Source organism: Balaenoptera ricei, chromosome 16 (assembly GCF_028023285.1).
Source record: "Balaenoptera ricei isolate mBalRic1 chromosome 16, mBalRic1.hap2, whole genome shotgun sequence".
In the NCBI taxonomy this organism is placed as follows: domain Eukaryota; kingdom Metazoa; phylum Chordata; class Mammalia; order Artiodactyla; family Balaenopteridae; genus Balaenoptera; species Balaenoptera ricei.
In genome coordinates, this window is record NC_082654.1 from 33,651,399 (window position 1) to 33,673,549 (window position 22,151).

Consider the following 22,151-nt stretch of genomic DNA (forward strand, 5'->3'; position numbering starts at 1 on the left):
GCCCAGGAGACAGTTCCCAGCACTCTTAAGCACACCTCATCCCCTGCCCGCCTGCAGTCTGTCCCAGACATACTCATGAGTGTCCCTGGACAGAGTAAAGAGGGAAGAGAGGAGCTCAAGGGACATTGGGGAAAGAGCCTGCTTCAGGGCTCCAGGGCCAGCTCCACCCTGGGACCCTCAGCATGTCACCCTACCTCCCTCGGGCGTCACCTGGCCCGTTCCTTCTCACCTTTCAGATTTCAGCTCAGATGCCATTTCCTCAGAAAGGCTTTGCCTGCCCTAAAGCAGCCCCTCCTCCCCTCCCACTCATCACTTTCTGTAATACTACCCTGCCTGATTGTCTTCTGAGCGTTTACCATCACTGGATATTCTATTTACTACTTATTATTTGTACACTGGTTACTTGTTGGCATTGCCTGATTAGAACCAGAACTTCCTGACAGCTGGGAATGTGCTGGTTTTGTTCACTGCCATATTCTCTTGCTGGAGATATAATAGGAACTCAATGAATATTTGTAGAATAAATAGATGAATCAGGCTTATTTGTTTCACTGTGTATAATCTGTTCCTTCTACCTCCCAAGGTGATGTGTAGGAAAGGTCAAATGAGATCAGGTGTGCCAAGGTGCTTTAGAAGGAAAGACTCCACACAAGGTGGGGCTATCACGCATTGGGGTAGGAGGGAAGGCAGCTCATGAAGCCCTGAGCACCTCAAGGGGTCTCCTCCACGACCCTGCACAGTAGGTGCCCCCCTCTCTTCTCCGCTCCTCCTAGACAGAGACTTCTCTGGAATCTAAAAATGATGACGCTCCACCCTGCAGACCATCCAAACACGATGCAACCCAATTATTTATTACAAGGCTAGGCCTCTCGGTGAGTTTTCTCACTAGTGGGGCTCAAATAACAAGATGCTACTTAGGAAGGCAGTGATCTGCCAGGAGGGCAAACCTAGAAGAAGAACCACAAAGATGCTCCCTGACCTAAGTCAGTGGGGTTCAACAAGGCTGAACTCAGTGTCCAGCATATTCCAGATCCTGGGCTCAGCCCTAGAGACAGAGGGGGTGACAGAGACTATCACAAGGGAGTCGGGGACACAGATACTGAATTGAAAACTCAAAGTCAATGAGGTGAATCTGGCATATGGGGGGAGTCAGGGAAGGCTTTGTAGAGTGACTGACACCTAAACTGAATTTAAAGGACAGAGGAAAGAGGGATGGGGAAGAGTAGGCAGCCCAAGGTGAGGCACAGAATGGAGAGACCGTGTGTTGTGTTTAGGGAGCTCCAAGTAGTAAATGCATTGGGTGTTTATTGCTGGAGTGTCTGGTGTGCCAGGGAACAAGTGGGGGCAAAGGGGCTGCGGGATGTACCTGGAAAGGTGGGTGGCGGCCACTCTCCCACAGGCAGCAGATCAAAGCTGTTTCAGACACACGCCCTTGGAGGCCTGGTAGAGATGAACTTGCTCATTGGGCCAGCAGCCCAGAGGGCCGGTCTGGCTTGGCTGGGAGTAGAAAAAGGCGAAATGCAAAAAATCAACCAGACTTCGCTGCATTGCAAGCAGGGAGGGCTTGAGTTGGGAGGGGCTAGGCTTGGAGAACTGGAGAGAGATTCCGAGGGAAATTTTTTCCCAGCCAGAATGGTCGCCCGTGCTGGAGGACTTAGGCTGCCTATGTCGTTGATTCAGGGTTGCCTGTGGAGCCCTGCTCTCGGATGTCTCGCCCAGGGACGGTGCAGCTTCCTAACAGCCTGGCAGAGCTTCGCAGCTGCTGTCAGGGCTAAACAGAGGGAAGAGGGGAAAGAAGAACCAGTGTGACTCCCTGCATTTGATTTGAGCCAAAGTGGAATCTCCTCTGAGCCCTGAGTAAAGGCAGCAGAAAGGAAGAGAAGGAAAATTAGGGCCCTGGTATTTTGCATAAAATGCATATGGCCCAAATTTGCTCACGAGAAGTGATGTGATTCAGAGAGAGCATCAAAGACAGGAAAACCAGAGAGAGAAGGGATGGGTGGGAGAGAGAGAGAGAGAGAGAATGGCTGTGTTGTGATAAAGCAGGTAAAGGAAAGTGTTCCCCCTTCCTTTCCTTCCCCAGTGATCCTTACACTCAAGAAATCTCATGCATTCAAGAAAAAAGGGAAAAACGTACCAGTGTCTCACTGGGGGATATATTTTCAGGGGCTCCCAGTGAGAATTAAAAACTTTGTATATTCATTTTGATGATATTTGTAAAAAGAAAAATATTCTCAAACCCAACCCACCCTTCCCCAAATCAATCACTCCAACTTTGGCTTGGACCTGGGGATAGAGGTGAAAGTCCCCACCTCATTAGCATACACTCACCTTTTCCCTTTCTCCACACTACTTCCAGCTCCTCCAGCTTAAGGCAGAGAGGATCCTGGCAAGGTTGAACACAGCAAGCGCCTGAGCCTGAGACAGAAATTCCCTGCCATAAGGTCAACAGCATATTAGTAGTTGATCCCTTGGGGGATGGTGGGACTGGAGCACCAAGGGGCAATAGACTACACCTCAATCATCCATCTGTGTTTCTATCCTGCAAAACCCAGACAAAGAGCTCAGCCTCTCTTATCTACTTCTGCATCCCCACAACGAAATAAGGTCTCCTTCCTTTAAGGCACCACAGCATGTGGCAACTTTAGGAAGCAGTATTTTTTGCCTGTCCTCTTCCTTACATGCTTCTCCTTGCCCCTGATAGCCTGCCAACTCCTGGCTTACTATTGCCAGCGTATCCCAGTTTCTGCTGGGCAGTCTCCTACACATTGCAAGCAGTAAATATCTGTAGAATGGTCAGATGCAAAAGTTGGAAACAAGATATAGTGCCTACTAAAGAATGGACTTGAGGACACGGGGAGGGGGAAGGGTAAGCTGGGACAAAGTGAGAGAGTGGCATGGACATACACACACTACCAAATGTAAAACCAATAGCTAGTGGAAAGCAGCCGCATAGCACAGGGAGATCAGCTCGGTGCTTTGTGACCACCTAGAGGGGTGGGATAGGGAGGGTGGGAGGGAGGGAGATGCAAGAGGGAGGAGATATGGGGATATATGTATATGTATAGCTGATTCACTTTGTTATAAAGCAGAAACTAACACACCATTGTAAAGCAATTATACTCCAATAAAGATGTTTAAAAAAAAAAGATATAGTGCATCAGTAAGGGAATGATTAAATAAAACATAGCACATTCATACCCAGGAAAACAGATATTGTTGTTTTTGTTTTTATGACTTAGATACATTTACCTAGAAAGAGTTCCAGAGTATATTGTTTCATTTTTTAAGATAAAAAGAAACTGAAGAACCAAACACGTTAGGAGATCACTTATATAATACAAAACAAAACCACACACACAAAAACAAAAGTATATCTTTATGTGTATGTGTGTGTACAACTGTATAAATGCATAGAGAAACGTTTGTAAGAGCACCTGTCCAACTAGGAACAGTGATTACTTCTGAAAAAGAAAAAGGAGAACTGGAGAGGAATTATGGGGGCTTTTACTTTATCGGGAGTGTTTACATTCTTTACAACCAAGAATGTATTCACGTATTGTGTAATTAAAAATAAATCAAAAATATAATTCTTTGAAAGTCTTAAATTATTATATGAGATTTTTCATCCTGTGAAAGTTTGTTTTAATGCATTAAAGAGCCTGTGGAAGGCAGTAGAACTAGCTCCCACTTGGGCAAGGGATTGTTTACCTTGCTTATCTCTAGTTAGAGCCAACAATGCTAATGATTCTGAATAGCACTGGCCACTCCTTGGCCATCCCATCCCCTCCCACTCATGGCTTCAACTATCACCTCTATGTGGATGACTCCCAAATGCCTCTTTCCAGACACAGCCACTCCCACGAGCTACAGTCCTGACTTTCCAACTTCCTGTTGGATACAGCCAACACCCCATGTACAAAACCAGACTCCTGTCCTCCCTTCTCTCCCTAATTCAATTCTTCTGCCTAACTTCTTCCTTCCTCTTAACCGGCACCTCCTTCTTCCCAGGAACTCAGAAAGGAAACTTCCCAGTTATCACTAGTCCTCTTAATCCACACACCCACCTAGTTATCTGTCCTATTCTGGTGATTTTTCTAAAAATTTTTTCCCAGCTGTTAGCCACTGACACCACCCCAGGTCAGACCCTTTCCATCCATCACCTGGACTAGTGGAATCGTCTTCTAAATGGTCTCCTTATAAATTGGGAGACTGGGACTGATATATACACACTACTATATATAAAATAGATAACTAATAAGGACCTACTGTACAGCACAGGGAACTCTACTCAATATTCTGTAATGACCTATATGGGAAATGAATCTAAAAAAAAAGTGGATATATGTATATGTATAACTGATTCACTTTACTGTACACCTGAAACTAACACAACATTGTAAATCAACTATAATAAAAATTTATAAATAAATAAATAAATGGTCTCCTTGCCCCTGACTGACTGCTTTGATCCTTCTGCTAGATGCCCAACTTCCCACTTGGTGAAGGCCCAACATTCCAGACTGTTGAGGTCATTTTGAGCCTCCATTCCATCACCCTATTGTATTAGCTATTTTCCCAACTTTGAGTCATCTGCAGATTTGGGAAATAAGGCTTTTTGCCTTCATCCAAGTATCTGACAAAAATGTTAAACTGGGCTGAACCAAAGAAGCCTCTGGACTATAGATCTCTTTCCCAGGGAACCCAGAGCTTATCACTGGAGGAAAGAAAGTAACTTCAAAAAAAAATTAGTGTCAGATACTTTTCATATACCATCTCATTTATACCTTACAATAATTCTGGGTAGCAAGTACTGTTATCTTAATTTAGAGGTGTAAAACTGAAGTTGAGAATCATTAGGTAACTTGTTAAAAGCCTATAGCTATTAAGTGGTAGTTTTGATTTGTACCACAAGTTTGTGTTGGTTCCACAGTTCATGGTTTTTCTACCACACAGTTGGAACTTTTCATGAATCCTTGCCTTCTAAGAGATACAGCACACACTTCTTAATCTGCATCAAGGGACTTTCACATTCTAGCTTCAAACCTACCTTTGTAACAGTAAAGACTATACCATATGTCAAACACAGTAATGTTTTACATGCTTTATTTCATTTAATCTGTGCCAAACCTATGAGGTAGGTACCATAATTATGTCCATTTTACAGATTCAGAAGCTGATGCATAGATTAAAAATAGCCTAATCTGTAAATTAAAAATTAACTCAAAATAAAATTTTAAAAAATAGCTTCATTAAGGTTACCCAGATAGTAAACAGCAAAGCTGGATTTCAAACTGGGGTCTGCCTGACTAGAGAGATACTTAGGAGGTAGAATGGACAGGAAGTTCAATTCATACAGTCAATGAACATGTATTTATGGAGCACATTTGTCACAGGCTCAATATTGTGCTGCGGATGGAGATCACAGAAGTGAACTATGCCCCTGGGTTCATGGAGCGTATGTTTTACTGGGAAAGGCAGACACAGAAATAGAAGGTAGCAGAGTGAGGCGAATACTGGGAGGACGAAGTTCAGACGGGGTAGTCTCAGAGGGCTGAGGTTTCCGGGCTTGGTAAGTGAGTCTACAAAGGTTCTATTCACTGTGATGGGGAACACGGGAGAAACAGGTTTGGGAAAAGATTGAGTTTAATTTGAGACATGAGTTTTGAGGAGATGTCTCACAGGCAGCTGGATATGCAGGTCTGGAGCTCAGGAGTGAGGCATGGACCATGGAAGGATCTGGAATCATTGATGAAACAACTCATGCAGATGGATTTACTCTAAGGATCCACAGTATGTACCTGGGGCAAACAAGGAAAAGGAAGACCTCAAAGGAGATGCTGCTCACCTGGCCGACTAATGCACTCCCATGAACAGCTTTCTGAGGATGGCTTCTCCTCTTCCCAAGCAGAACAACTTTCCATCCTTTCCATCAAGCCACACCCAGCTTCCTCCAAGCCCTCGCTCTGCTCCAGAAAACTCCGGCCCAGAGCTCCCTCTCCTAGACTCAAGCCGTTTAACAGCTGGCCAGGGACTCAGCCATTTCTTGGTAAGGATATTGAAAATTTCAGGTATTTGTGCCCTGTCTCCCTGACTGGACTGAAAGATCTTTGATGGCAAATCCTGGGTATAACATTAGGAATGCAGTCAACATCCTCTTTACAGAACCAACCAATAGTACTCAGTTTCAAAAAGCGTAATGAAGCAATAGCAAAGCATTTATGTGGACTAGTTACTCCAGATGAACCTGAATGCCTTCCTCAATACAACAGCAAGCACGTCCTGGGCACTCTCCCAAGCTTCCCCCTGAGCCTCTGCACTGAACAGAGCTGGTCAAGGTGAGCATTCCCTGCCTCTCCTTGTGCCTTCTAATCTACTCCTATTCCCAAGAGCCCTTGCTTCCAGAATTCTTCAAGTTGAAAAGAAATTTCTTCAGGACAGAAGAAACGAGGATGAAAATGTTTTACTTCAGAAAACACCAAGTAGCAGCAATAGAAGCCTCTTTCCCATGAGTCAAGTCACAGAGTTTTAACCAAGATCCTTTAACAAAATATTGTCTAATTTTACAATTTATAAATGATTCCTCATTTGTGATGTTTTATACTATCCTTCTATAAATAAGCAAATGTCTGAAATACTGAGAAAGGTAGACAGTAACATCTTGTTTCACAAATTACAGAGATTGTCAGATTCTCACCTGCATCATCACCTGGCTCAGGTAAGCTCAGGTGGGCAGTAGCCATGGGGATCTTGCTCACCAGTGTCCCCCATCAGCAGGTATAGTGCCTGACTCATGGGAGTGACTCAGAAGGACTGCTGAATGTATGAATGTTGAATGGATGAGACAGTAAAATTGGGAAGAAACAAAATTGTAGAAAAAACAAGGAGACAGGGAATGAGGGGCGACATGGAAGTAGCAAGAGTATAAAGAAAGCTGAGGCAAAGAAACGACCAGCCACTTCCTTACATCTTAGGCTCAGATTCTCCGCAACTTCTCCACAAAGACACCCACACAGGAGCTAAATCTTTGGGTCAGTTTCTCAGTCCTATAGCTGTCAAATGCACACTTACAGTACTGGCCATTTAATATTTTTAAGTTTTGGAACCGCTTTCTCTCTTCCTTTCTATATGCCTTAGGAACACTTTTTTTTTTTTTAACCTTTCACCTAAACTAAGACTTGACATTGAATTTGACTCCTACTAGACTCTAAGCTTGTATTTCAGGTTTGCTGCTTTGCTACTTAACATGCCATATCAGTCCAGAAAAGGAGACAGAGGTCCACATTCAGTGTCTGGAATTGTAAGGAACAGTGCCTAATCCTCTAACGGTAGTTCCAATTCTGCCTATCTTATGAGGATTGCAAAGAAACAAGAGTGTCCCAGTTAATAAATACATACATACATACATACATACATACATACATAAAGGCACTACATTTTCACTTCACAGGAAGAGCCCCAAGTAACCAATCTACCCTTACTCTCTCCCCTCTACCCTCTGCACTTCATCTCCCTTACTCTCTCTCCTTCTACCGTCTGCACTTCGTCTCCCTTACTCTCTACACTCTACAGTTTGCACTTCATCTCCCTTACTTGCTCCCCCTCTACCGTCTGCACTTCATCTCCCTTACTCTCTCCCCCTCTACCGTCTGCACTTCGTCTCCCTTACTCTCTCCCCCTGTACCTTCTGCACTTCGTCTCCCTTACTCTCTCCCCCTCTACCTTCTGCATTTCTCCCTACTCTCTCCCCCTCTACCTTCTGCACTTCATCTCCTTTACTCTCTCCCCCTCTACCGTCTGCCCTTCTTCTCCCTTACTCTCTCCACTCTACCGTCTGTACTTCGTCTCCCTTACTCTATTCCCCAGGAACAGTATCTCCAGCTCCTCATCACATCTGAAGCTGCCCCTGTCACTCTCAGGAAAGCACAGGCGGTCTCCAGGAATTCAATCTATGCACACTCAGGAGCAGCAGGCTAATTTTAATATCAGTCTTTGATGACCCTGGCCAAAATAAAGTCAACTTAAAAAAGGAAAACAAACCAACGAAGTAAAATCTAAATGGGCTCTAGATTGATCTCTCCCTTATAGACAGAATTCATTAACACAATGATAATAAACTGCCACAGCAAGATTGAAAACATGGTTTAATGATGGGAAACTTGTTAACGTGATATAATAAACCAGTAGGTCAAATGTGAAAAAAGGCACACAATCATCTCAAAGATTACCTTTTTGACTTTTGATAAATTCAACTCCCTTTCATTAAAAACAAACAAACAAACAAAACTATGAATATAAAACTCCTTCCGCAAAGTGATTTAAACAATTTTAAACCAAAAGCCAACATCATACTTACAAGTGAATATGAAAAGCATTTCCATTAAAATCAGGAATAAAACTGAAAGGTCTATTATCCTCCTTCTTAGTTATCAATGTTAGATAACTAAGAATCATTATTTGCAGACAATACAATTCTCTACCTAGAGAGCTCAGGAGAATCAGCTAAAAAATTAAGTTGATTAAATAAAAACCTAAAACATATTTAAAAAATAAGAAATATATGATTTACATGAAGACTACTACAAAACTTCACTAAGAGATATAAAAACATTTGAGTAAATTAATAAACATACCAGTATGGAAAGACTAACTACTGTAAACATATTAATTTCTCCTAAATTAATATATATTAATATAATTATATACAATGTATATAATATATTATATATAATAAATCTATATTATTATATATAACATATTATATATATTATAATATATAATAAATATATATATTTATTATAATCCCAATCAGGATATCAATAGATGTTAGAGATTTTGACAAAGTGCTTCAAAATTTAATTTATAAGAATAAGCAAGGAAAAATAAGGAAAATTTTAATAATTATAATGAGAGAGAGCTTGCTCTGTGTGACATTAATATATGTTATAAGGCTAAAATAACTAAAACAGTGTGGTATTCATTCAAGAATTTACAAACAGATATCTTAGGCCTAAAATTGACTTTAGAATATACAAAATCAGATTAGGAATTGTCTAGGATTATCCAATGAGTATATTATTTAAGGAAATTATATAAGGAATATAAATATATACATGAGGAAATAAATACATTTTGAAGGAAAATTAAGTATTTAGAAAACAGATTAGGTCTTCAACTCATAATATGTACAAAAAAAAAAAACTAACTTCAAATGAAAAGTTGATTGTAACTAAAAGCCTAAAAAACTAAAGAACACAGTTAAACACAGAAAGTAGATAAAGAATACAAATTTAAAAGCTGTGGAAGTAATCACTAGGGAGGACATAGACCTCTCTGGCCATGTGGAAATTAAAATTTTCTGTACATTAAGGAACATGATAAACATTTCAAAAATATGATATTTCATTAATATTTATATAGAGTATCCCATAGTAGGATAAACGTAATTCGCTTAATTATGATTAACAAAGTTAGGTGAAAAGTTATAAAATGTGAAAGCATGATCTCAATTTGGGAAAAAACAAACAGAAGAAAAAAAACTAGAAAGCCATGAACCAAATATTGGACTTCTTTATTGTGCCTTTCTCTATTTCCCAAATTATCCAAAATTAACTTGTATTATTTTATAATCAGGAAAAAATGCTAGTTGAGAAAAACAGCATCAAATGACAATGATATGTTATAGTCTTAATTCATTAAGACGTCTCAAATTAAAAAAAAAGACAAATGGACAAAGAAAGTGATTAAATAATTAACCAAGAGAGAGCACATTGATGAGATATCAATGTTTTATTGTTTCCAGTAATCAAAGAAACGCACATTCAAACTATGAAGTACCAAGTCCGGTATCTCTTATTGACATACCACTGGAAAAAGACTACTCTAGCACATCATTAGTTGAAGTGCAAATTGTTGCAACCTTTTTGGAGAGCATTTTGACAGTACATATTTCAAGCCTTTAAAAAAGTTCTTCACTTTGACCTAGTAATTTCAGTTCTAGGACTCTGTGCTAAAGAAAGAATTACAGATCTAGGCAATGAAGAGTTACTTAAGTAGAAAAAACTGGGGATCAACAACTAAATGCCCAACAAGAGGGAAATGGGTAAGCCCCTCCACAGGACCACATGACAGAATGAGACCCAAACACTGAAATCAAGGTTTGGAAACCTTTAATGGAGTGGGAACATCTTAATGATGGAATGTTAGGCAAAGAATGCAGGATTGAAAATTGTGTGTTATGTATCTGTACTATGGTCTTAATTTTGTTTGAAACAAACAAACCTCCCAGTTCTGCTGCTCCCCAGTCAGGCGGCTTTGGTCAAATTTTTGAGTCCCTGAGAAGACCAATTTCTTCAACTCTAAAAGTGAGAGGGGAGGACCTCCCTGACAGTCCAGTGGTTAAGACTCCACGCTTCCCAACCTAAGTGTCCATCGACAGATGAATGGATAAAGAAAACGTGGCACATATATACAATGGAATATTACTCAGCCATAAAAAGAAACGAAACTGAGTTATTGTAGTGAGGTGGATGGACCTGGAGTCTGTCATACAGAGTGAAGTAAGTCAGAAAGAGAAAAACAAACACCGTATGCTAACACATATATATGGAATCTAAAAAAAAAAAAATAGGTTATGAAGAACCTTGGGGCAGGACAGGAATAAAGACGCAGACATAGAAAATGGACTTGAGGACACGGGGAGGGGGAAGGGTAAGCTGGGACAAAGTGAGAGAGTGGCAATGGACATATATACACTACCAAATGTAAAATAGATAGCTAGTGGGAAGCAGCCGCATAGCACAGGCAGATCAGCTCGGTCCTTTGTGACCACCTAGAGGGGTGGGATAGGGAGGGTGGGAGGGAGCCGTAAGAGGGAGGAGAGATGGGAACATATGTATATGTATAGCTGATTCACTTTGTTATAAAGCAGAAACTAACACACCATTGTAAAGCAATTATACTCCAATAAAGATGTTAAAAAAAGACTCTGCGCTTCCACTGCAGGGGGCATGGGTTTGATCCCTGCTCAGGGAACTAAGATCTCACATGCCGCAGGGCGTGGCCAAAAAAAAAAAGAAAACAAAAAAAAACAAGTAAAAATGAGAGGGGAACATTTGGATCCCTCAATTTTCACTGTTGCCTGACACAGCATGTAATAAAAAAGTAATAAACAAATCATAAACAGATGCATAACGTCTGCATTAATAATTAAAAGATAGAATTTTAGTTGTTAAAACTGTTTCGAATTAAAAATTCTTTTTTAATTAATTTTTATTGAAGTATAGTTGATTTACAATATTGTGTTAGTTTCAGATGTACAACGCAGTTGATTCAATATTGTTATAGATTATACACCATACAAAGTTATTGTAAAATACTGACTATAGTCCCTGTGCTGTACATTACACCCCTGTGACTTATTTATCTTATAACTTATTTATAACTGTGACTTATTTATCTTATAACTGATAGTTTGTACCTCTTAATCCCCTTCACCTATTTCGCTCCAACCCCTGCCCCTCCCCCGTGTGGTAGCCACTAGTTTGTTCTCTGTATCTGTGAGTCTGTTTCTGTTTTGTTATATTTATTCATCTGTTTTTAGATTTCACATATAAGTGAAAACATACAGTATTTGCCTAAAAATTCTTTACTTTTAAACCAAAAACTTAAACAAGTGACATATTTTAGACCTTACTGCTTAGATAATGATAATTCATTAGAAATAGGCCGCATGGCTAGAAATAAGCACGCTCTCTGATCCTCTGTAACTAATTTGATATGGGCTTGCCTGCCTGAGTCAGGAACACACTTCACCTGTTGTCAGCCATCCCATGACTTGGCACTGGTGAGGCCTTCAGTCAGCAAAGGGTAGTCAGTCAAAATCCTAGATCTGAGAGATGCCCCGGGAGAACCTGCAAGGCTGTCTGACTGCTGTTCCACTGAGGGTGCAGGAATCACTTTTTGGAGTTCTTACAAATTTATGTAGTTTCTGCACATAGCTCAAGAAGTTCTTGCCATCCTCTCAGATTCAAATAATAATTGAGCATATTTCTTTCACAACTGCCTGGAGCTTTACCAATCCCTCCCACTGTGAATTTTAGGACCCTGCTGGAGGCACGACAAAAGAACAACCAGGCTGAGTTAGGGACTAATTAGCCTGCTGAGCTGCAGAGGAGTGAATCTGAGTTTGCTCAGACCCCAGCAGTTACCAAAACTGCAGACTGAATGAGGCTCACGCTCTACCCTGTCATCCAAATTCATTCTGCCTTTGGGGGGAAAAACGAATATAATTTCATGCCAAACGCATTTAATTTCTGTGAATTTTATCCACCTCCCTGAGATTGACAAACCAGACTATTAGAGAGTGCTTCAGTTCCTCCAGGCAAACAGATCATAGGTGAAAATATGTTCATCAATGAAATCCGAGTTCGTGTTGTTAATAATAACAAATGAATTGAAACTTTCTTTAGAAATGACAGTAACTTGAACTAACTCCAGTGATATCCAAATTAAACTGTGTTATATGATATTTTAATCCCAGATGTGTCTAGTATGCACTTGGTCACATGTGTTTTTCCCAATGACTTTTTTTCCATTCTCTGGATTTTCCATAGTCAGTGATATTATATAGTTTAAACCTAAAATGAAGTCATCAAAACAGAGTCTTTCCTTGCTTCTGCCTCTTTCCTAATTCTGAATATAGCAGCATTACTGTTTAATTATTAAAATGTAGCTGTTCCTACAAAGCAATAAAATTCATAAATGCTAACCGCATTTTGTTATAGCTCTGAACTTGTGTGCACGTGTAATCAGCTCTTCTGAAAGAGATGTTCCAGTATTTTTATAAACGGAGCACATTTCACTGGGGCCACCACACAGCAGATCACTCAACGGAGCCAGCAGCAATGCCATCACTATGTAGATAACGGTACTAGCCAGCACTGCTTGACCAATAACCCAGTCAAGCACAGCCACCCTGTTTATGTTTATTTTGTTTTGTTTTCTTAAGCCTTAAGGGTAGAGGGGAAAGGATGCAAGAGTATTAAGTCTGCCTTACAGCCACTCTGTCCCTCTCGTCCCAGGCCCCACAGATGGCGGGCAGGGGAGGAAAGAACAAACATCCTGCAGCTCCTGAGAGCAGAGGGGACCCTCTTCCTGGCAGAGGCAGAGAGACATCAGAGACCTCGGGGAGGTGCGGCCGTGCACCCATGAGAAGCAGCCTTGTGTCACTGCACCTGAAGTCACCTGTGGTCAGGGACAATGGACATTTCAGTGGCAACCAGGCAGAGAGAGGAGTAATGGAGTAAGATCCCCAGCTGCACCGGGGGAGAGCACGACGGGAGAGCAGAACCCCGTGAAGAGATGATGCTAGATTCTCCTTCCACCATTCCATTGGGAGACTCAGTCAGAATAAAAATGAGCCTAAGAGCCAGGATTTGTTGAATCCTAATTGTGTATCAGGCGCTGTTCTAAGCCCTTTACACGAACGATCTCATTTATTAGGTGCTACTATTACCTCTCCCATTTAGTGAATGAGGACCCATTTAGTTTAGGCCTCAGCAGGACAAGTATTTTGCACAAGGTCACACAGATTGCATATAAATAGTGGAGCCAGGTAAACAAATCTAAGCAACCAGGCTCCAGATCCCCAACTTGTAAAAGGCAATTAGAGAAAATACAGCGAGTTCTATTTCCTGCACATCCAAGTCTTTGGGCGAAAGGTCATACATAGTGTGCCTTGACTTGGGGTTTAGGTTTTCTCAAACTTCTCTCTGTCTCTCTAGCAACAGAAGTGCCCTTTCATGCCAAATCTAAGGCAGGACCTCACTGCATAAATAAAATGAGTAAGAGCGGGTTGCTCATCAGAAGCGGGTTGAAGGGTTGAGATCTTCATCTGCCTGCATCTCCCTCACCTGACAGAGGCCCCGACACCCCTGGAGCACAGCTGGAAAATCAGTATCACTCTGAATTATGAGCTTGAGAGACAAAAGAAACACAGCTAGAAAGCCAACAACAGCCAGCTAAACCAAAGGAAAAGGAAGAAATAACCACCAGCCGCCCTCCAGCAGTCACAGAGGTACCTCACCATCTGGGCCCTGACACTAGTCATCTCAAGTTTGAGCATTTGAAGGGCCAGAAGGAGGTGGAATTCAGGGCTGGAGCAGAGAGTCAGGAATGAGGCAAATCCAATAAACAGGCAGAGGTGGGAAGCGGAGCCAACAGGGCGCCGGGGCCAGCGGTCTGTGGTGAGTGAACAGGGCTGCTGTAGGCACAGAGGTGGGAACCCGAGAGGGAGGCCAGCACAGGAACTGCTCCCAGAACCAGCGTCCTCCAGCTTCAAGCTGTCCACACATATTATATGAGATAGAAATGGCAAAAGCTTACCAAGTACTTTGATACCCATGTTTCTTTTTTCTTTTTTTTTTTTTTTTGGTGTGCGGGGACTACATCACCCTCCTTCTTGCCGATTCAAAAATTGCTTTTTCCTTCTTTACAGTAACATACCACTCAGTGGCCGGTACTGTCGGCCTTAGCAGACAGAAATGCCTGCTTTGGGGAGTCGTGTGGGTAACAATTAAGAGTCCCAGACTATGTGGATTCACATCCCAGCTCTACCCCGTACTGGCTGTGTAACCTTGGGCAAGTTACCTAACTTCTCAGTGCCTGAGTTTCGTCTTCTGTGATATGCAGATACTAAAAGTAAGAGGGTTGTTGTGAGGATGACAGGTTAATACACACAAAGTAGTTAGAACTGTACCTAGCAAAGTTCAAACTAAATTCTAGCTATTACTGTTCTCTTATTTTGACAGCTTTCATTTCCCTCCTGACCACTTTCTGTTTTCTCTTCCACACTCTATCAGTTCCCTATTGCTGCTGTGACAAATTGCCACAAATGTAGTGGCTTGAACAATACAATTTGTTATCTTACAGTTCTGGAGGCCAGAAGTCTAAAATGGGTTGGCAGGGCTGACTTCCTTCTGGAGGCTCTAGGGAAGAATCCGTTTTCTTGCCTTTTCCAGCTCCTGGAGGCAGGCTGCATTCCTTGGCTCCTGACCCCTTCCTTACATTACCCTACCTCCTGCTAGGGACTCTGATCCTCTTGTCTCCCTCTTATAAGGACCCCCTTGATTACACTGAGCCCACCCAGGTAATCCAGGATAACCCCTCATCTCAAAATCTTTCATTTAATCACATCTGTAAAGTTCCTTTTCCATGTTAAGTAACACATTTACGGTTCCAGGGATTAAGACTTAGAAAACTTTGGGGGACGACTGGCATTATTCAACCTACCACACGTCTTTCCAAAGCCCAAAGTTGCATACTGGCAAGACTTAGGTAGGTCCAGAGGGAAAAGACAATATTAGTAGCTAACTTTTTGAGCACTGACTATGTGCCTGGCACTATGCAAAGTGCTTTAGGTGCATTATCTCACTTGGGTCTTAGAGCAACCCTGTAAAATTACTATCTTACAGAAAGGTTAACTTCTTGTCTAAGGCTGTACAGCTAGTAGACGGCAAAGCTTATGTAAAACTAGGTAAATTTGATTCTAGAGCCCTTGTATTTGACCAAGAGTGCCTTGTCCCTACACCTTAAGCTATTATAACTGGAGTCACCATGACCACTACGGGCCTTGGAGACTATGCCACGAGAGGTACACATGCTCATGGGACACAGGCACACAGGGGTCCTGCAGAGTCCATGCTGTAAGGTCCACACAGATGGTGGAGCCTTCAGAACATCTTCTTACACTCAAAGGAGAAAGCCTGGGGTTACTGAAGAGTTTCTTCAAGTGCAGATTTGGACCAAAAAGCCAAGAAGGGACCAGTTGGAGAGAGAAAGTGAGAAGTCCATTCCCGACCCCAGACCAGCCCTGCAGTTCTAATCAACCTCCCAGAAGAAGAGAGAACCTCACAGTCTTCCCTGGAGAGACTTCCAACTCAGAAGACCCAGATCCAGATTGATCCAGATCCTCTGAAACCCTACCAGGAAGTTTCAGAACCCCAGCTACTAAACAATTTAGCTATAGCCCTATCTGAAACTTTCTAATGAGCCAAGTTAAAGCGATTTGGTTTCACTCAGCCGAAAAAAGGGCCAGTCATTTGTTTTGGGTGATGAGCCCAGAGGTTGTTTCAGGAAAGCACAATGGTCAAGGGAACAGAGTCTGGAGCCGGCCTGCTCTGACTGAATCCTGGCCCTGGCACTTTCTTGCTCTGACTTCATGCAAGTTACATGACCTTTTAGTTTCTCAGTTTTCCCATCTTCAAAAGGGGCATAGTAAGGGAGACCCATATGTCCTTATCCAAAATCAGAAGGTTTCTAGCTTTCGTAATGGTAAAACAGTACATGTGCCATATATTAAATAATGCTATAGGTGGGATCTGCAGCAAACATGTCCATTGTTTCTGAAATAAAAATGTATAAATGTTCTTACCAGGTGAGAAAAATAAAGACCATAATAACCTCATGACCAAATTTTGTAGCCAAACTTATGAAAACCACAGTTTCGAGAGTTGTTATTTTGTTTGTTTGTTTGTTTTAATTTTGGAATTGCAGGTAAGGGATAACAGGTCTCTGGCATTTACCACCTAATGTTGTTGTTAGGATTAAATGAATTAACAGATGTAAAGTGCTTAGAACATTGCCTGGCACGTAGTAAGCACTATATAAGTGTCAGCAACAACAACTACTATTATTATTCTCATCTAAATAGACTTGGTAGGGGACTATGAACAGGAAATTGCTAATTTATGACTAAATTCGATTTGGAAATTAGTACACTGGAGATTAATAGTCATTAATCCTTTAGAACAATATCCCAGGGCAGATTTCTGAGATGATGGAAATGTTATATATCTTCCTTGTCCAGTATGGTAGCAACTAGCAACATGTAACAATCACTTGAAATGGGACTAATTTCATTTAATTCTAACTAACTTAAATTTAAATGCAAATAGCCCTATGTGGCTTGTGGCTACCCTACTGGACAGAGGGCCGGGTTCCAATCTGGCTCATGAAAACCTATTTAAGCCATAATACAGATGAATCACAGCATTAATAAAAACAAGCCTGAGTTCTATACCATGGGAGCAGAGAAGACCCTATGATGCTGAAGAGAGTTTTCTCTTCCTTTCTAGGCCCCATAGTTGGCCCATGGCAAAGTGCATCTTTGATATATTATTCTTCTTTCTCTACTCCCCAGTTCCCCATCTCCAACTCTCCTCTTGGGGACCCCACATAATTGGGCCACATGCTTCCCTAAGCCCCCCCCCATCAATACCTCCCAGCTCTTCTACAGCAGTACCATGCTCCCCAGCCACCTGCCTTCCCTCTCCCAACCAAATTCCCACTTGCTCAATGCCAAGATCTCAACCAAGTGTCCAGAGGAAAGCAACCTGATCAAACAAATCCACACTCTAAGCAGTTACTGCTTTTTCTCACGTCTTCCCTGCTACTCCTGAATCCGAAGCTCTAAATTGTTGTGCTCCCCTGGACCCCTTCTCCCTGCAAGCAGAGGGAGCCCAGGCAGAGAAAGAAGGAGCCCAGACTGAAGCAGTTGTTGTCCTCTACAGGCCGATTGCCAGCCAGGTGTGTGGAAGGCAGGCACTGCCAACACACATGTGCAGAGCAGCCTCGCTCCTTGCAAATATCTCCTCTTGCCCAGGCAGGGCAAACATTCCCTGCTCTCTGCTTTAGAACACAGCAACCACAATTCTTTTCAATTTTCCTTTATTCATTTAAAAATTTGTAGGTAACCAATTGCACATCAAATGAATTGTTTAAAACACACGACAAAAGCCCAGGGAAGACTGTGATTAAGAACAGTTGCAAATAGAAAAAGAAAACCAACCACCTTCATCGGAATCTAGCTTCACCACAATGCACTGGAGCATGGAATTTTTAATGACACAGGTCAACCTTGGAGTACATCCAAGGAGCTTATGTTACTATAAGGACTGGAAGACTGTCCCTCCAGCTCTTACTTGATCCCCAGGCTTGGACCAAAGACGATTATTATGCATGGCTCCTAGGTATAAGGAAAATTTTCCCTGTGGGGCTGTAAGTGGAGGACAATTTGAATGGTAAACATTATGTTCTTCTCTGAATCCTTTTGGTTATATTATCTCCTTTTCCGAAGTAGAGATTTGTATTGAAGAAACAAAGTCGTAACACTATTTCTAGAGGGCCTTCTAGGTGCAAGCTCTGTGCCAAGAAAGCCACAGTTAATTCCTTCAGTAGGGAAAATGAAACATCTACATAAATAACTCTCAAAGAACGCTGAGAGAAGAAAGGCTAGGGAGGTATTCAATAAAATGCTGCAGGCATCAGAGCTGGAGAATGTTGACTATTTGGGGCTGGGGTATCAGGGAAGGTCTCACAGCAGCAACAAAAACTTAGTGTGAAAGATGGTTAGGATTTAGCGTGGTAAAATGGAGCAGGAAGGGCACTCAGGAAGAGCAAAGAATGTTCTAGATGACAGCATCATCAGGCATCCTTCAGAAAGTATCCGCGAAGACATGGCTGCATACAGCATCCAGAGATAGTCCGCCACCCCTTCACCCCCAATGCCAACTGGGCCCTGTAAGGGCATCTACAGGGTCACCTGCATCCACCTCCCAAGACAGGCTCTCAAAAATTCTTCCTGGTGGGGTGAAGCACTCTTGGCCTTGGCTGTGCCCATTCCGTGGCAGTGGCTCCACCCTATCCCTACCAGGGCTTCCTACCAGAAACACAAGGAAATTCACTAATCCTGCAGAGATCTAAATGACCTACTGGCAAATTTTGCATGATGAAACTCAAATTAAGAACTATGTAGAAATAAAACTTTTCCATCAAGTGAATCCTACTTAACATCTATTGAGGGAGCTCCCTCTTTAAAATGAGGCTGCTAAATCTTTGAATGATGGATCTTTCTTACACTGAATAATTAGTTGAGTCAGTTGAACCAAGTGTTCTCATGGCTTAAATACCAGGCAAGATGTGCGGGGGGAACCGTAAATTTACACTGTGCATTTAACATTAGACACAAGGAAGACTTTTCCTTCTAGGTTATTCATTATCACAGCATTATAGGACTTTAAGAAAAAAGACGTAGCCATTCTTCTAGTTACCAGTGAAAGTGAGGCCAGGTCCAATATTATATTTTCTAGGACTTGATGTAGCTAATCTCTCCAGGAACAATCTCTTGAGCACTTTCCGTGAAATACTGGCGGCTAGGGGGGCCGCCTCAGCAAGAGCTTATACTTTTCTTCTTTGTACTGCACACGCAAAATGCAGCGGAGACCCAAGGCAAACATTTGAAGGGGCGAAGGAAGCACTTACAGGGTAACCTCCAGCCCATATGAGGGCTGGCCCGCGCCCCCTAGGGAGTCGCCTACCTCAGTTCTCCCCTGGGGAGGGGAGTAGGTACCTGTACTCCCGCCAGGTACGCGGACTGAGGCTGCTGCCCCTGGCCGGATCTACTGGACTCAGAGATTAAAAGCCCATCTCTCCCCTTCTCCAAGCCTGAGGAACCGAGCCACAGAAACACCTTCTCACCTTTCCTCTTCTAGCCGGTCGCGCCGGAGTCCCCAAGTGCAGCGTCCCTCTGGGATGCGCCTGTCGCTAGCAGCGTCGGGTGTCCTCGCTACCGTGTGTCAGCCGGCGGAGCGGACGACAGGAGCGCGCAGAGCCGGGCAAGTGCCCGGGAAACAGAGCCCGGGGCGCGCCGCCCGCCGCCGCCGCCGCCGCCGCCGCGCCCACCCGGCCCCGCGTCGTCGTGTGCGCCCCCGCCCGGCGCCGCTCCCTCGCTTCGCGCCCGCAGAACTCTGCAAGCTGCCCGGACGGCGGCGCGGGCGGCAGCAGAGCCCCCGCCCTGGGCCGGGCTTTCCCAGAACTCACCCGCCCCGGGTGAGAGGCCGCGAGCGCTACCGCGGGCCGCCGGGCGGCCGGGGGCGCGGCCTGAGCCGGGCCCGCCCCCGGCCGCGGGCCGCGCGGAGACGGCAGGCGCGAGGGGCGGACCCAGCCGCCACCCACGCCCCGACCGCGGGCCTCGCGACCCCAGCCCGGCCCAGGCCTCAGCCCCGGCCTCGGCCTCGGCACCCGGGGGCTGCCCAGCGCCCGGGCCGCAGCGGGAGCTGGCGAGAGCGCAGCGGGGTTGCCAGGCTCCGACCGGAGGTGGGGAACTCGGTCCACCTCAGGCCGCGGGAATTTAGTCTGACACTTTCCGCCAGGGACCGTCCCTGCTCGACACACACGGAAACCGAGGCTCTTGGAGGTTAAATTACTTGACCAAGGTTACTCTGGTAAGGGCAGCACCAAGTCTCCAGTCTGTTCGGTCATTCGTCATTCAGATATTTACTGTTGAGCACCACAGTGGGCGCAATGCAGTGCCAGGCTCAGGAGGTACTCCTTTGACTGCTAATAGTGACCGTCCAAATAGTGACATCCAGGTCTGTGGACTCCAAATCTAGTGGCTTTCGCTGCTGAAGCAAACAGGAGGTGTTCAGCGCTGCCAGACACTGCAGGCTCTGCACGGAGCCTTACCTAGCCGTCGAGGTGGCTTTTATACCCGACTGGCAGTCAGGAGAGCCAGGGACCTGAGGAAAATCGAATTATCATCCCCCTCCCTTTCCCCTAAACCCCCCTCCCTCTTTACCTATTTTAATGGACTGACCTGTTCCATAGGTCTGACCCTTCCTCTTGTATTCAATCAGGACCAATTCCGGCGGCCCCTAGCCCTCCCGTCTGTCCACTCCTCGGAGCGAAGCATCCCCTCAACACAGCCATATCATTCTTCCTCTTCTACAACTTTAATCTGTGCAGAAACCTTCACTGGCTCCCTGCTGCCTTCCGGACTAACTCCCCACGACTGTAGGAACCCAACATGGCCTGGTTATTAGGGACCACCCAACAGGATGCTTCTCCCACTCTGAGCTTCTTTCTACCTGGACCATGACCACCTCCTCCCACACCCTTTCCTCCTGCTCAAGTATGACCCTTTCTTTCAGGTCACTGTTAAAAGTGGCCTCCCCTCCTTTGAGCCTCCAGGCGCAGGAGGGGTTGGAGCAAGAATGCGCAGGAGGGGCACCAAAGAATTCTGCCTGTAAGAAAAATATGCCAGCCTGGTCCTTAAACTCTTTTGCTGTTTTCTCACCACTAGGATTTTCCTGAAAATCAACGTTACCTCCTTCCTTGAGAGCCGGTTTTGGAAAGCTCTCTGCAGAAGACTCTGAGGAGACTCTTTGTTCATGAAAAGCTTGAGACCTTAGCACTAGAGGAATAGGGAGTAGTCATTTGCTCTGACCCAGTGCTCGCACGGTCCTGGACAGGTGAATGGAGGAGCCAGGAAAAAGGAAGCATTACTGACAATAAACAAGGTAGGCTATATATTGAATATACAGTTGTGTATTATGGTCTTATAATGCATTTAATGAATTAGTAATATCAAACATCATTAATCACCTGGAGCCCTCAAAGACTTGTTTTGTTTTGTTTAATTAGGCACATGGGAATTAGGCTTGCAAACTGGTGGATGCACAAGCAGTTAACATTGAATCCTCCAAATGAGTCACTCCACCATTAGTAACCAAGGAAAGTCTAGGTCCGTTAGACAGGAAAGTTATCTGAGTGTGATAATCAGTATCACCTATCCCTGGAATAGGGAGCCGTCCCCAATTTTTTGCAAAGAGAGCGGGTCCAGATCAATGTCCTTTGCTCGCCCCCCTCAATCCCTCTCTAAGTGAGACTGGAGGGAGCCGTGTCCCTGAGGCTGCCTCACCGCATTGGAATGTCTGAGCTAACAGTGCTTCCAGAGGGTTCATTGCTCCTCTGAACAGCACTGCCCAGACTTTCTGGAGATTTTAATTCACTCCCCAACCTCGCCAACAGTTGCACACAAGGTGCCTTTTTTACACCCTGCTCTCTGTTCAGTGAAACACACAGACCATCTCAGGGGAACAATGGCTCCATTCAAGACTCTTTCAAAAGTACAGCGTATAACCTCCACACTGTGGGTTGCTGCCAGCCATTATCTGAAAGAAGAAAGACGGTCAGATAAAGTGCTTGTGAATTGGGGGAGCACTGGACAGTTTCCATGGAAAATTCAGCTTCAATCAACTAAGTTATGCATCTTTGTATACAAGACCGTTTTGCATAGTCAAAAACAACAACAA

At 43.8% G+C, this 22,151-nt stretch overlaps 1 protein-coding gene across 6 annotated transcripts in view; it reads right to left on the reverse strand.

Moving 5' to 3' along the window:
* PLCE1 (phospholipase C epsilon 1) overlaps positions 1-20,937 on the reverse strand; it is a 315,814-nt gene extending 294,877 nt beyond the window's left edge. For 4 of the 6 annotated variants that reach the window (XR_009498041.1, XM_059900488.1, XM_059900489.1 and 1 more), the window contains exon 1: positions 19,537-19,715. The gene's annotated coding sequence lies outside the window, so the exon portion shown is untranslated. Of the gene's footprint in view, positions 1-1,366; positions 1,498-19,536; positions 19,716-20,653 lie in introns of those variants that run through there. The other 2 variants (XM_059900487.1, XM_059900486.1) reach the window with 2 other exon arrangements.
* Positions 20,938-22,151: the final 1,214 nt, after the last annotated feature.